Source organism: Otolemur garnettii, unplaced genomic scaffold (genome assembly GCF_000181295.1).
Source record: "Otolemur garnettii isolate 467f Iridium unplaced genomic scaffold, OtoGar3 scaffold00007, whole genome shotgun sequence".
Taxonomy (NCBI): domain Eukaryota; kingdom Metazoa; phylum Chordata; class Mammalia; order Primates; family Galagidae; genus Otolemur; species Otolemur garnettii.
In genome coordinates this window covers 18,254,352-18,268,261 of record NW_003852402.1, presented here as the reverse complement: position 1 = coordinate 18,268,261, position 13,910 = coordinate 18,254,352, and positions in this window count along the sequence as shown.

Below are 13,910 nucleotides of genomic sequence, written 5' to 3'. Positions count from 1 at the left end.
ATGTGTTGCTGAAACCGGGGTGGATCTGGGTGCTAAGGAAATTGAGGAGAAAGTTCAAGTCTGGAAGTCACACCCCCAAAGTCAGTCTGTGTATCACTGAGGGATTGCTTATGGCCATACAGAGGTGGCACCATGTCACAAGATGAGCAGTTGTGTACTTGGCAAACTTAGAGCTGACCTTCACTGATTTGAAAAGTTGAAGATTTCCCAACTGTTGGCAGTTTACCGATCCCTTTTTGTTGAACCTCATGTGTTGAGTTAATCATAACCCATGAGTTCATGTCACAGATCAAAATCTACGTGACCCTGCTCTTATTCTATTGCTTTATTCTCCTTTTTCTGAATTTGCCACTCCTGATGCCTTTCCCCAGAGGAAAATTCTCAAAGGTGTTTGATATTTTAGCCTTGAGCTTGTCAAATATGTAAAATTGTCTGTGCAGACTAGATTTACCATCATATATAGATGTACTAGAGGTTGCATACTTTCTTTTTTTCTTCCAGCAGCTGGGACCTAACCATGCTGCTGAAGATAGAGCTAATTCTTTGCTTCTCTGAATGACGCACAGTGTCCCAAGTACATCCACGTCCTCGACTTCTCTATTCCCCCAGCATGAACACCTAGGTTGCCACTAACTCTCTCCCACTTCAAACAATGCTATGATAAACATCCTCATCCTTGTCCCCTTACAGACCTGGGGGAGAATTTTGCTGGGATAGGAGAATGGGGTTCTGAGTCCTACGGAGCGTTTATTCTTAATTTCACGAAGTACTGCCAGATTGCCTAGTAGAGGGGCTCAAACCAGTTCACATGCCCACCAGCAGGCAAAAGTGTTCCTATTGTCTGAGTATGCCTAATACTTGGTACTCTCCAACGATGAGATTCATTTTTAATTTTTTTGCCAATCAATCAGCATGAACCAGTATCTTGTTGCTGTTCTTAATTTGAATTTCTCTTTTAACTAATGCGTTTGAGCATCTCTTTACATAATTCCCCGTCTCTTACCAGTCTTTCCCGTGCTGTGACTAGTTCATCATCACATCCTTTGCCCAGTTTTCTACTAGGATGCTCGTCTTGCTGATTTTTAGCATCATCTGTATGGTCTATAACAGGCAAAGAGTCAATAATATCGAGTACCCTGTGCCTCTCTCGCTCCCTGAAGATAACATCTCCCAATATATCACTATCAGTCAACTACCAACTGGTGTCCTTCCTTGCGCAAACAAGAAAAACAAATAATTCTGGTGTAACGAAAGTCCATCTATTAAAAACATTTCTGTGGTTTGTGCTGTTGGAGAATCGTTTAGAAGTCCTTCCTTATCCCTAACTTACAAAGAGATTCTCCCCTCCTCTCTTCTGTCATCATTATAGTTTTATTAATATCTTTCCCAACTAGATCTTTAATCTCTCTGTATCTCTTCTCTCTGCAGATCCTGTAAAGTCCCCACTTTCCCCCCTCCGCATTGTACAGACTTTTCCTTATTGACCTTGTTTATGATGGAGTTTTCTGAGATGAGATGAAGGAACTCTTCTCGGACATGCATAGCAAGAGATGTCTCTGATTTTTGGTACCACATGCACGGTTTCTCAAGCTCCCATCTGTGCCCGTGTCTGGTCCTGAGGTTTCGTTTTATCCCATCAGTTTCTCCAGGGTCTCTTCTTGTGTTGTAATCAACCTGCATTTAGCACTAAAGAATGGTTTGGTAGTATGTTTTACTATGCGGTTGGCAACTCCTCCTTTTCTCCCCCCTTGAAGTTTGCTCACCTATTAATACACATTTATCCTTCCATATTTTAGTTGCAATTTTCACTGGGTTAGCTTTGAATGTATTGGTTAAACTGAGGGCATTTTATAAACAGTAGCAGTAACGGCACGCATACATGCTGGGTCCCAACCTTATTACTAATGCATCCCACATGTTTCCCTCAGTGTTATGTTTGATTTAGGTTTTTGATGTTGTAATAAGGGCCTTTTCTACACTTACTGAAAAAATTACCTAATGTATTCCTTTTAGTCTATTAAACGCAGTGAATGCCACTGATCGATTTTTTTCAGATGTTAAGCAAACTATTCTTGCATTGTAAGATGAACTTCGCTTGTTCAAGGTGTGTTAATTTTTAGTAGACTCTTACATGTGGTTAGCTCATGCTTCGTATAGGATTTTCTCATGTATGTTTGTTACCGAAAATGGAAGGGCAATTTGATTCCTTGTGCTGTCGTTTCTCATTTTGAAATCAAGATTACAGTAGCCTTTTCCAAGAAATTGTACAGCTTTCTCTGCCTTTGTAATTTCTGGAATACCTTACAAAGACAGATTGTTTCTTAAGGATTTGGTGAGCCTGCTTGTAAGTACACTGGGCCTGAAATTTGGGGATGGAGAAGGAAAAAGTAGTAGATTATATTTCAAGTGTATTTCACTATTTTCGGCCTCCTCATGTTTCCTATTTCTTCTTATTTTCTATTTTTTCCAGAAATTAATTCAATCTGTCAAGGTTGCAATGAAAGGAACAGATTACATGTTCATAACATTCTTGTCTTATTTTTTAAAGTTCTATTGTGTCTATATTTGTTTTTTCTCTTTTGTTCTGTCATTTTTCTTCTCTCATCTTTCCAAGTGTTTTTCTATTAAGCATCCACATTTATAAAACTTATCTTCTCCAAAGTTTGTTTTCTATTTCATTGACTTCTTCCCAATTTCTTTATTATTTTCTTGTCTGTTTTCTTTTATTGCTGTTGTTGTTGTTAGTCTTTCCCCAACTTCCTGAGTTCAACATTTAGCTCATTTGTTTTCAATTTATTTGTCTTCTGATAAATATATTTAAAATGAAATTTTTCCAAGAACTATTTTAGCTGTGTTCTATTACTTTGATGTATTTAATGTTTTCACTATTGCTCTAAGTTTTGCCTATAATTTTCTCAATAAGCCAATAGTTTTTAGTAATGCAGTGTGTTATTTTAATTCAGGGTACTTGAGACATTTTTACCTTTCCTTCTTGTCTATAACTATATTGCATTATGGTTAAAGAGATCAATATTTATTTTGATTCTCTGGAGTTTATTGATAAATGATCATGAATGTTGGCAAAGAGTAGATATTTTTATTTCTTGCACGTATACATATGTGTATATATATATATGGATAATTGGCTATTTTAATGTGCCCATTTTAGACATTAATATATCAGGCAGACCAAAAAAAATGCAAAACACAATAGTATATTCAAACATATTTAAATATAGATTATACATATGTATCCATGTATGTAGATATAGTGTTTTAAGGTAACTTAAGCTAACTTGATAGTTTCTGTCTTTTTATTAGTAAGTTTAATACATTTATATTTATTATAGTAACTTTTATGCTTTTATGTTAGCACATATTTCTGCCATTTGAGTTCATATTTTCCATTTCCTGCATGTTTTATATATAATTCATTGCCTCCTTTTTAACCTTCCACTGAATGGATCAAGTTTTCTTCCCCCAGTTTGAAAGTCAACTTTTTTATTTTTATTCCTTCATTGGTTACTTCTAAGTTATATATATTTTCCTTTCAGATATAATTTCTATTTCATTTATTTGTTCATTTATTTTTTATTTCAATAAATCTAGAGTACACAAGTTTTTTTTGTTACATGGATGGGGTTTCTAACGGTAAAGTCAGGGCTTTTCCTGTATCTGTCATCAGAACAGTGTACATTGTACCCCGTAGATAATTTTTGATCCTTTTCTATGCTCCCCTCTCCCTTTTTCTTAGTTTTTAATATCCATTATGTCACTTTATGACCATATGTTACCCCTTGTTTAGCTCCCACTTATAAGTGAGAGCATACGGTATTTATTTTCCACTCCTATGATATTTCACTTAGGATAATGGGCTCCAATTCCATCCGAGTTGCTTCAAAGTCATTACTTCATTCCTTTTTGTGGTTAAGTCGTACTCCATGGTATTTTCTTTATCTACTCATCAGTTGATAGGCACTTAGGTTGATGCTGTATCTTTGTAATTGTGATTTGTACTTTGATAAACATTAGGGTGCCTCAATCCATTTGGCCTTATTGTTCACTTACTGGCCAATGTTATAGAAGTGTGGAAAGTCTGCCTCGATATTTAAGAACTGCTTGACCACTTGACAGGGAAGAAAAAGAGCCATGGCACATACAGCTAGTTGCCCAGTTTTCTTCCCTTCTCATGGAAATAGAAACTTGGAATAATAGCTATCCTCAAGACTTCCTAAAACAAAAACTACCTTTCCAAGCCTCTCTTGCCATTGAAGGTAGCCACACATCTACTATTTGACCAAAGAAATACAAGGAGAAGACATTTGCACAACCCCTAAGAAGTAACCTTAAAGGAGGCATGCGCTTCTTCTTCCCTTTTCTCCTTCTTTCAAATGGAATGCAGAAACACAGGCTAGAGTAGCACCAGCCCTATTGGATTATGAGGTATATTTAGGAGTGGGAGCCTTGCTTTTTAGAGCAAAAAGAGAGAAGGGGATCAAGATAGAAACAGCATGCTTCTTAACACTGTGAGCGTCACGTTAGCAGCCTTGGATTTCTGCATTAGACTTTGTTGTAGGAGCAAAAGTAACTTCTATTTTGTTTTAACTTATTATTTTAAAATTGTCTTACTCACAGCTATATCTGAGCCTAGCAATGTAAGAGACATGGGAATAATGTTTAAGATGGTTTACTTGTCCTAGAACTATACTTTCCTCATCAGAATTTAGAGAACAATGCATTGCATCATTGCAAAAACTAAGGGAAGTCCCACCCTGCAAAGTTAACCTGATTGATGAGCCTCTTCAGAAATTCATTTCCATGACATCCTTCTTTTTAGTCTAATTTTTCTCACACAGACAACTCAGAAATCTGAAGATTACTATCAGCCAATGCTCATAAAAAACTCAATGTAATTAAGGTATGAAGTCTTGATTTTAATCAAAATAAGATTTCAAGCAGGCTATTCCAGGAATTCCTAGCAGAACTTAGACATTATGTTAGGCCATAATGAAATCAGTAATTCAAGTGCATTTAATCTGAAGTCTATTAAATACGTGTGTGTGTGTGTGTGTGTGTGTATGATCTCAGCATTCTGGAGCTATTGCATTAGCAACCCTTCTGGGCAGCTTCAGAGTGAGATCACTGAATGATGTCATTCTTGTGCTCATTCATTCAGTAAATGATTGTTGAAGATATACTATGTGGCAGGCATCCCGTACTCACAATGACCAGGACAGGACCGTGATTTCACATTCTGTTAGGGGACACAAATATTAAATGAAAAATGGCAAGATTTACTTAATATTCAGAATGACCAACATGACATAAAGTTTTAAAGAGAAGTAAGAGATGGACAGTCTCAGGGAGGGTGGTTTAATTCAGGTGCAGAGGGAAAAAGATCTACTTAATAAGGTGATGTTTGCTGTGAACCAAATTATAGAAAGGTGCCAAGTGCAAAGATCTAGGGGAAGAGGGTTTCTGGTAGAGGAAACACCTGCACAGAATCTTTACAATATGAGCAAGTGCAACATACATAGCTCAATTGTAGTTGATGTAGGAAATTAGAGAGCTGTGAACTCAGTTTAGAGAAGCAAACAGGGGACGGGACCTCATAACCAGTGGTTGGCTAAAGGCAGCTCATGCAGTCTCTCTGGTAACTTCTGAGTGTATTGCTGAACACAACCACAATTAAAAACTAAATGATGTAAATCGCAATTAAATGAGTTACATTAAAAAATGAAAGCAATAAATGCTGCAAGCCCATTTCTTCCAATTATTTCACAGTACCTCATTCCTCTTACAGTCAAGGTTAAGGTTATTTTGCGTCCATTGTATCAGTGGTAGACATATGATACTGTGACATGTGATTGCACATCTCTTCCAGATTCTGTGTTACATCATCACAGTGTGACTATTTACACCACAGAAATCAGCAAACACTGTTTGTTTGTCTTAGTCAGGCAGGGTAGGTGGGCTGCTAAACATTTACCACCACCACACTGATGATAACTGTAGCATCAAAGTCACAAGCGGGACTGGATTGAAGCCAGATGCCTCAGAGGTCAGGGCAACAATGTCAGTAGGAGTTAAAGATACTTAGGAGCACAGCAGGTTTGGCCACTGGTTAACCAAGCAGGAAACATCAAATCCACGTAGAGCAGGGTGAAGGTTGGTCAGAAGAAAAATATAAGGTCAAAGCTAGTGGAGGCTGCCACAATCGAAAAGCTTAGGAGTAAGGGTTGGTACTCAGTTGGTCAACTCAAGTATCACCTTTTCCAAAAACCTTTCTTGCTGCTCCTAGTCAGAGGTGGCCACACTTCCTTGACTCAGAGAGTGCCTTGAAATTTCCACTGTAAACTCACAAACTCCCTTGTGGCCTTATTTTCTCTGTTCTGTCTTCTCTCCTGGACCAGAGACCAAGTCTTAATATTTCTAAATCCCCAGGACTAAGCATACTGGCTGATGCGCAGTAAGCATGCAATTCTTATTAACATAGCTGGAAATACAGAAAATATATGCTCAAGAGTTTGGGGAAAGATTCTTCTAAAAGTGTATGGAGAAACAAAATCTTCCACAGTATATAACTAAATTATGGTTCAGTCACATAATAGACACAACCACAAAAATTAAAAATCCCAAAAAGTATGATGCCTTCGAATTTACACAATTAAGGTAGTTACTGATAAAAGTAAGATACAAAGCCTTGTATTCCCCAATATATAAATGCATCAAGAATCACATGCCAAAAAAAAAAAAAAAAGAAGAAGAAGAAGAACAAAGAAAAAACCAACCTAGGAAGAAGCATTTTATCTAGATTGTGGGATTAAAAGTGATATTGTGTTTGTCATATTTATACTTTTTATTTACACATATATACAGAAGGAAAGTAGTTCACCTAGAGAAGTTGTCCAAAGCTATGAGAAGCTTCTATATTACAGTTAGATGTATATGAAATATCCTTCAATTTTATTTCATCTCTCTAAGAAGAGACAGAAATGCAAATTAATTCAGCACTTCAATCAATATTCAGGACCAGGCACCTTGCAGAGGTTGTCTTCCTTAACGCTTCCTATAGTCAATTGAGATTTGTTTCTAGTATTTCCCCATCACGTGGATGAGTTGTCTGAGATGTTTTGATCTTGTAGAATAGTAAGCAAAAGAACTGGGATGATGTGAGTGGAAATAAGAGGAAATAATGAGTGAGTGAGAATATGGAAAGTCCCCATTATTCTTTCTTTGTCTCTCAAGAAATCAAAGTGCTTAATGGAAGGTGAGGGTGGTTTAATCAACACACTGTCCGCTCAGAAGCCCTTGGTCCCTGCAAGGAACTTGGTAGATTTGAGCTTTTGGAGGCCTAAGTCTCTGTGGCTTTAGTCACTCTTCATCTGGTAAAGACTCTGGGAAGCACGTGTGCTCAGCACACAGCCCACCAGACCATAGGGCGCTCAATTTCCTTGATCTTGGGTATAGATTCTTTGATTCTTCTGTGTCTGTCTCACTAGGGGGAAAACTGGCTGAACTTTAAGGTTAAGGAGATGCTCGGGGAACCAGAAGTGAGTGAGATTCATCCACATAATCAAAACATATTTATTCATTTCTCACATTAAGACATCCACTGTTCTAGGTTCTAAGGCTACAACTGCCTCCCTGAGTTTTTATTTCTTTTAGGAAATTAACATCAATCAAGTCACAAGAATAAATTCAAACTTATCATCGTAACAAGTACCATAAAGGAGATGTATGTACACAATGCTCTGAGAACTTTTCCCCAGGGAGTTTTCTTAATCTAAGGATACGAAGCAGAAGGTATCTAGATGGAAGGGGAAGAGAAGAGAACCTAGTACCTCCTGGAGCCTTATGGGGGGTGGAGCAACTCGAGCAGAAGTCACATGGTAGAAACTCATGGGGAAAGTGGTTGAAGATGTAGCTGGGCACTGGGAGAGCCAGACCACACAGGGCAGATGTGTAAGTGATGGCAAGGGGGGTTGATCTTCAACCTGAAAGAATATGAAGCTGCTGACATACATGGCCAGTACATGGCCAGAGGGTGGCTCTTTGAGACGTGTGATTACTGGCTGTGATTACTGGCTCTTTGAGACGTGTGATTATAGCCTTGAGAGGGTGATTACTGGCTGTGGTGTAGAGAGTGCGGTCTAGGGGAACAAGAACAATTAGGAGGCAACTATAGTTGTCCAGGTCAAAGTGGCCATAGCACCTTGGACCAAAGAGGTACTGAGGGTGGAGATAAAGAAAATGGGATGAAGTTGATGAAAATTTAGAAAGTAGAAAAAAGGAGTCGGTTTAAATATGGTAGGCCAGCATGTGAAACAGGTCCAAGATGACTCCCAAGTAGATGGAGACGGCGCCATCCTCAGAGATGGCTTTGTCCCTGCTCTGGAAGGGCCAGAGAGATCCCTTGTTGTTTGAATCACCGAGAAGATTCCCGTGGAACTGGGACTTGAGATATTAGGTAAGGGGAGGGGAACTAGGCCTTCCTTTATGTGTTGGATTTCTAAAAACAATTTTTCTATTTTGTAGACTACTTTTTGATTTACAGAATATTTCCATTATCTCTAAGGCACAGATTGTTATTCCCATTTTGAAAATGAGGAAATAAACTCTGAGTATTTATGTGAGTTGTTCAAAGTCACACGGCCATCTAAGTCCAAATGCTATGCTCTTTTTACTTTATTTCAGCCATTCATTCATTCATTCATTCATTCATTCTGTTCACCACCTACTCACAGGCCCCACAGGCAGACTCACTGTGGAGCTAATGAAGCTTAAACTTTATAGTCCTGCATCTCCTTAGGCTGTAAGCCTCCTGGCTGGCCCCTGGGTTTAGCTGGTTGTAGGTAGTAATCTAGTTTTGTAAAGTTTGTCAAAGTATGACCGTGAAACCCTGCTCAGGGGAGACTGTCGTCCCCTCCACTTTGGCATCCTCTTCATCACCCTTCTCATATCCAGTGGCCACAGACATCTTCAAGATCCAGATCAGAAGAAGCTAAAATGGAGATATATTTAGTGAGCGTGTATATTGACATCATTTCCAGCCACCTCCGGGGAGGATTGTTTTCCTGGTTGTCAAGGGGTAAGACGAGGGTCCAGGAACACTCCCACTATCTATCCACTGTGTTGAGTCATCACTGGGTCTTAAGGACTTAAGTAGATGTTTTATACGCATATTCCACAGTATCTAGTTCTTCCAAATCCCTGGTCAAAACACAATTTCTTCCCTTGCCTGGAATATACTTGATAATCAAGCACACACTATTTTTTTTCCTTTTTTTTCATGAGAATTGTGTGGGATCAATTTATCAGAACTCCTGCGTTTGTATGGCACAAATCTCTAGTAGTTCTACAACTCCTGGTTCTTATATTTGTCTGCCTTAGATAGGAGTAGCATCTCTGCTATCAATAGTGACAAACAAATCTCAATGCTACAGAGAAAAATGAATTAGCTTGAAATTCTCTCTAGAGAGTAAAAATTACCAGACAATTGAAGAGTGCACACCAAAAAGTCTAGAAAAAGTTACTGTAGAAGTTTATTAGGCAGTCAATTAGTTTGTTAATTTACCTGGAATTTGTGGCATCTTGCCAGCTTTTAGTAATGTAGAATTTCCTGGGGGTTCTGTTCTAAAGACATTTTTTACCTATCTAATTTTACATTTAAAATTCTGTATTCCTTTTCTTAAACAGGGAGCCAAAGTTTTGTAAGCCTTGGGTTCCCCAAATTTGAATGTACCCCTACACGGGAACTACAGGAACCATACCAGGAGATGCCCTGCTCACACCTGGCTGAAAGCTTCTGAGACAGGAATGGCAGCAGCCTGGGGAACCATGAGGCTGGGGAGAGGCCAAGTGCTGTGGGAAGCAAGGCAGGTGCCCCGGCTGGCTGCAGGGTTGGTGTGATGGTGAGGTGGGGAAGACACTACCCAAACAGAAAGGGGAGGTGAGTTTTCTTAGACAAAAAGACTAGTCTGAGCCTCACAGAGACATGACACACTCTTCACTAAGTGATCTAAGTTTCCTGATTTATCTCGAACGCAAAGCTCTGATGACTTCAGTGTGGGAGCCCGTCTTCCATTGCTGCCCACCTGAGATTCCTTGCATAGATTCCCCCAGGAATCAGCCGCCCCTCCTGGTGGTCTCAGTCCACTGTTGATAGTTTTGCATTCAGAATTGCCCTTGTGCTTGCTCTCTTGCACAAAAAGGAATATTATGCAAACTCCCTAAAAATAAGGACTATGTCTTTTTTCAATGTTTGCATCCTGGAACCTACCGCATGCTTTGTATATAGTAGGTAGCCAATAAGTATTTATGCAGTGATATTTATTGGCTACCATGTGGCAAGCCCTGTATGGAAACTGAAAACCACTCACTGGTAAATGAAACAGACACAACCCCTGCCCTCCCGGGGCTTACAGTTCTAGTATCTGTGGACAAGATAGATGGCACGATGCTGAATCATCTCAGAAAAAGTGATGTTAGGGAAGGGGTTTGAGGTAGGCAGAGTCTGTCCCCTCCAATCCCTTTTTCACAGTTCCAGACTCATCTCCATGGATAAGATGGTGTCACCTGTTTAAAAATCTCTCAGGCCATCATGACCGAACCATTTTGTGTCATTTAAAGGTTCCCATAGTCCAGGCCACCCTGTCCAACCAACCTAATCCCTTAGCACTCACCAATCCAGGGACCCTGCTTCCCTCACTGTGCCCCTCCTCACCTGTTTGTGGAAATACAACTCTGATTGTGTGATACCATCAATAGCAGCCACATTGACCACGTATGGAGCACCAGCTACGCGCCAGGCTCCAGTACTCCTCGGAGAGAAGACCCAATAGTTACAGCCTAGGATGATATTCACATAAAGAGATCACTGGTGATCCCAGAAAGCCCGCACCAAGTGGCAAATGAAGCCTTGGAAATGCCAGGAGGTGGAGGATTGTTTTTCTGAGTCCATGAAATTAATTATAAGTGTTTTGCAAATCGCTTTATAACTCAGGGCATAGGGCTCCATTTGTACAAATACTTAGAGGAATCCCAAAACAAGTTATTACAATTAAGTAATTACCAATCAAAAATAACTTGGCCCTTGGTTGTTGGTTGGAGTGGTCAACAAAATAAAAAATGTTCTATGATTTTTTTTATAGACAATTCTACCAAATGCTAAAAGTTGGGGACTACCAACATTATCAGTAGATTCATCCAATGGCATTGCAAATATATTTGCTTCTTTGAGATGAGAGAATACTTGAAATTCTATATTTTCAGATAAATCCTTAACACACTGAGAAATGGTTTTATCTGAAAGCGGAATTTTTAAAATTTCCTTCTTGTATTCTTCTCCAAACATTGTATTTACAATAGCACAGCAGGCCGGTAAAATAATGGTTTTCGCAGCTGTGTAAGATTTCATTTTCCTAGCTACGATTTCTGTGTAACTCTCTTCTCATGCTTTATCTGATATCACTGCATATTTGTTGTGTATTTTTGCTTGTCTAGTATTACTGAATGCAAGTCGGTGAAATATTCCACTAGCTTTTTGGGCAAGTGGGAATGTCTGGATTGTAAAGGTCTCTTTAATTAGCTAGGAACCATAGCTTCATTTCTTATGTTTCACCACAAATTATACACATGGGACATGGTGGATTTCCTTACTATATATGAAACTAAATGATAAATAATCATTATGTTGATGACTAATATTTTAAATTTAAAAAAAAATTTTTTTTTGAGACAGAGTTGCATTATGTCACCGTGGGTTGAGCGCTGTGGCCTCATAGCTCACAGCAACTTCAAACTCTTGGGCTCAAGCAATTCTCTTCCCTCAGCCTCCCAAGTAGCTGGGACTACAGGCGCCTGCCACAATGCCCGGCTATTTTTGGTTGCAGTTGTCATTTCAATTTTATTTTAATTTAGTTGCCGATGTACTGGATTAAGCAGTATTTGATGCACTAGGGTCATCATCTAAGTTTTGTTTCTTTACTAAGAACTTGTCCATTTTAATTGAATGCTATATAATAAAGACAAAAATGTCAAATCAAAAATAATAAAGATAAGTACATAAGCAACTCATGCTTTTAAAAAAGCATATTAAACACATTTGGAAAAATTTTTAAAGAAGTGTTTTGCATGCCACTCTTTGTATCACAGACACATACACCTTACACTCTCTAAACAACTTGGGCCCGACCAAGTCCATCCATTCATTCAAGTTTTGACTGAGCACCTGTACGATGCTGAGGGCCAGGCTTGCAAAAGGAGGCAAAGCAGAATCCCTATTCTCTGCTGCAGTTTCAAGGGCAGTGGGATTTCATCCTAGGAACAATGGGAAGCTATTGAATGCTTTTGAGAAGAGCAGTGGGGTATGTTATACCTGGAAAAGAACATTTTGGTTGGGATGTGGTATAAAGCACTATTACTTTCCACTTTTGATGAATTTCACATGTGAGACTATGTCATTTAGTGAGATCATTCTGATGGCAGTGAGGAAAAGATATTTGGGAAAAATGAAATTGGACCCAAGATCTCAGAGCCTCCACAAAGTCAAAGAAGTGCTGGACAGACGGGTCCCACCGCCTCTTCTTCCCCCTGACCGGTGGTCAGGGGCGTCTCTGCAGGAACTTGTTCAGCTTCTCCCCCTCTAAGTTACTAAGATGCCCCATTACCCAGCGGAAGTGTAATTGCAGGACTAGAGTAACTTCATTACCAAAATAGACTAGTTCTTCATGGGTCCGAGTCATGGAAACCGTGTGTCTTGCCACCCTGAAGACCTCTAGGGAAATAGTTCCTACCACACAGCTTGTTCTATTAGCCAGATTCTGATTGGTAGGTCTTGAGAGAAGCTTCAGAGTCTGAGCATAAACAGACATCTCAGTTATCTCTAACGTGGGAATCGTGGGGAACGTAGTACACACAGCTCAGTGTCTTCGGTAGACCTGAATTGAGTGGTACTGAATGCACTGAATTGCAGAATTTGCAGTCCCCCTGCAGTTTGACAAGTAACCAGCAGGTGGCAAGCGACCCACACAACTCGCAAAGGATTTACCGCTTCCCAGGCCCCCAAATCCCAGACGGAAAACTGTCGGGGCAGTAAAGGGAAAGACTAGAGCCCAAGCAAAGCTGTTGGTCACAGAGGTTTCATCCCTTTCCAGGGACGTCTCAGTCCACCTCTGGTGCTGCTTCCCAGAGCTTGTCACCTTCTCATTCCCAGGCGCCATACATAATCCTGTAAGGCTAAGGATGGTGTCATCTGCCCCCTGAAGGTTCTGGTGGAAAAGAACAGCAAAGGCTCAGCGCCTATAGCTCAACCGGGCTAAGGCGCCAGCCACGTACACCTAAGGTGGCAGGTTCGAATCCCCAGCCCGGACCCGCCAAAACAACAATGACGGCTGCAACCAAAAAATAGCCAGGCGTTGTGGCGGGCGCCTGTGGTCCCAGCTACTTGGGAGGCGGAGGCAGGAGACTCGCTTGAGCCCAGGAGTTGGAGGTTGCTGTGAGCTGTAATGCCACGGCACTCTACCCAGGGGGACAGCTTGAGGCTCTGTCTCAAAAAAAAAAAAAAAAAAAAAAAAAAGAACAGCAAAAATGTTTGCTCAAAGAGAGGAATGGTTGCCACTAGAGGTTCATGCGGCCAAATGTGTATTGTCCATATAGTCAGAACTGTAGGTGAGACATCTTAACACCTATCCCTATTTTGTAGTGCCTGAGAGAGGATTAGCAACTTGCCATGCTTGGGTCACAGAGCTATCAAGTTCCAGAACTTCCTGGAATCTGTGTTTTCATATGACTTGGCTTTTCACTGCACCTAACACTGGTGTGTGCCAAGGGGAGCTGTGTGTGTGGTTCATCAGTGTCTGCTCCTGAGTTGTCACATAGAAGCAGCTTCTGGGCCACCATCTGGTTGG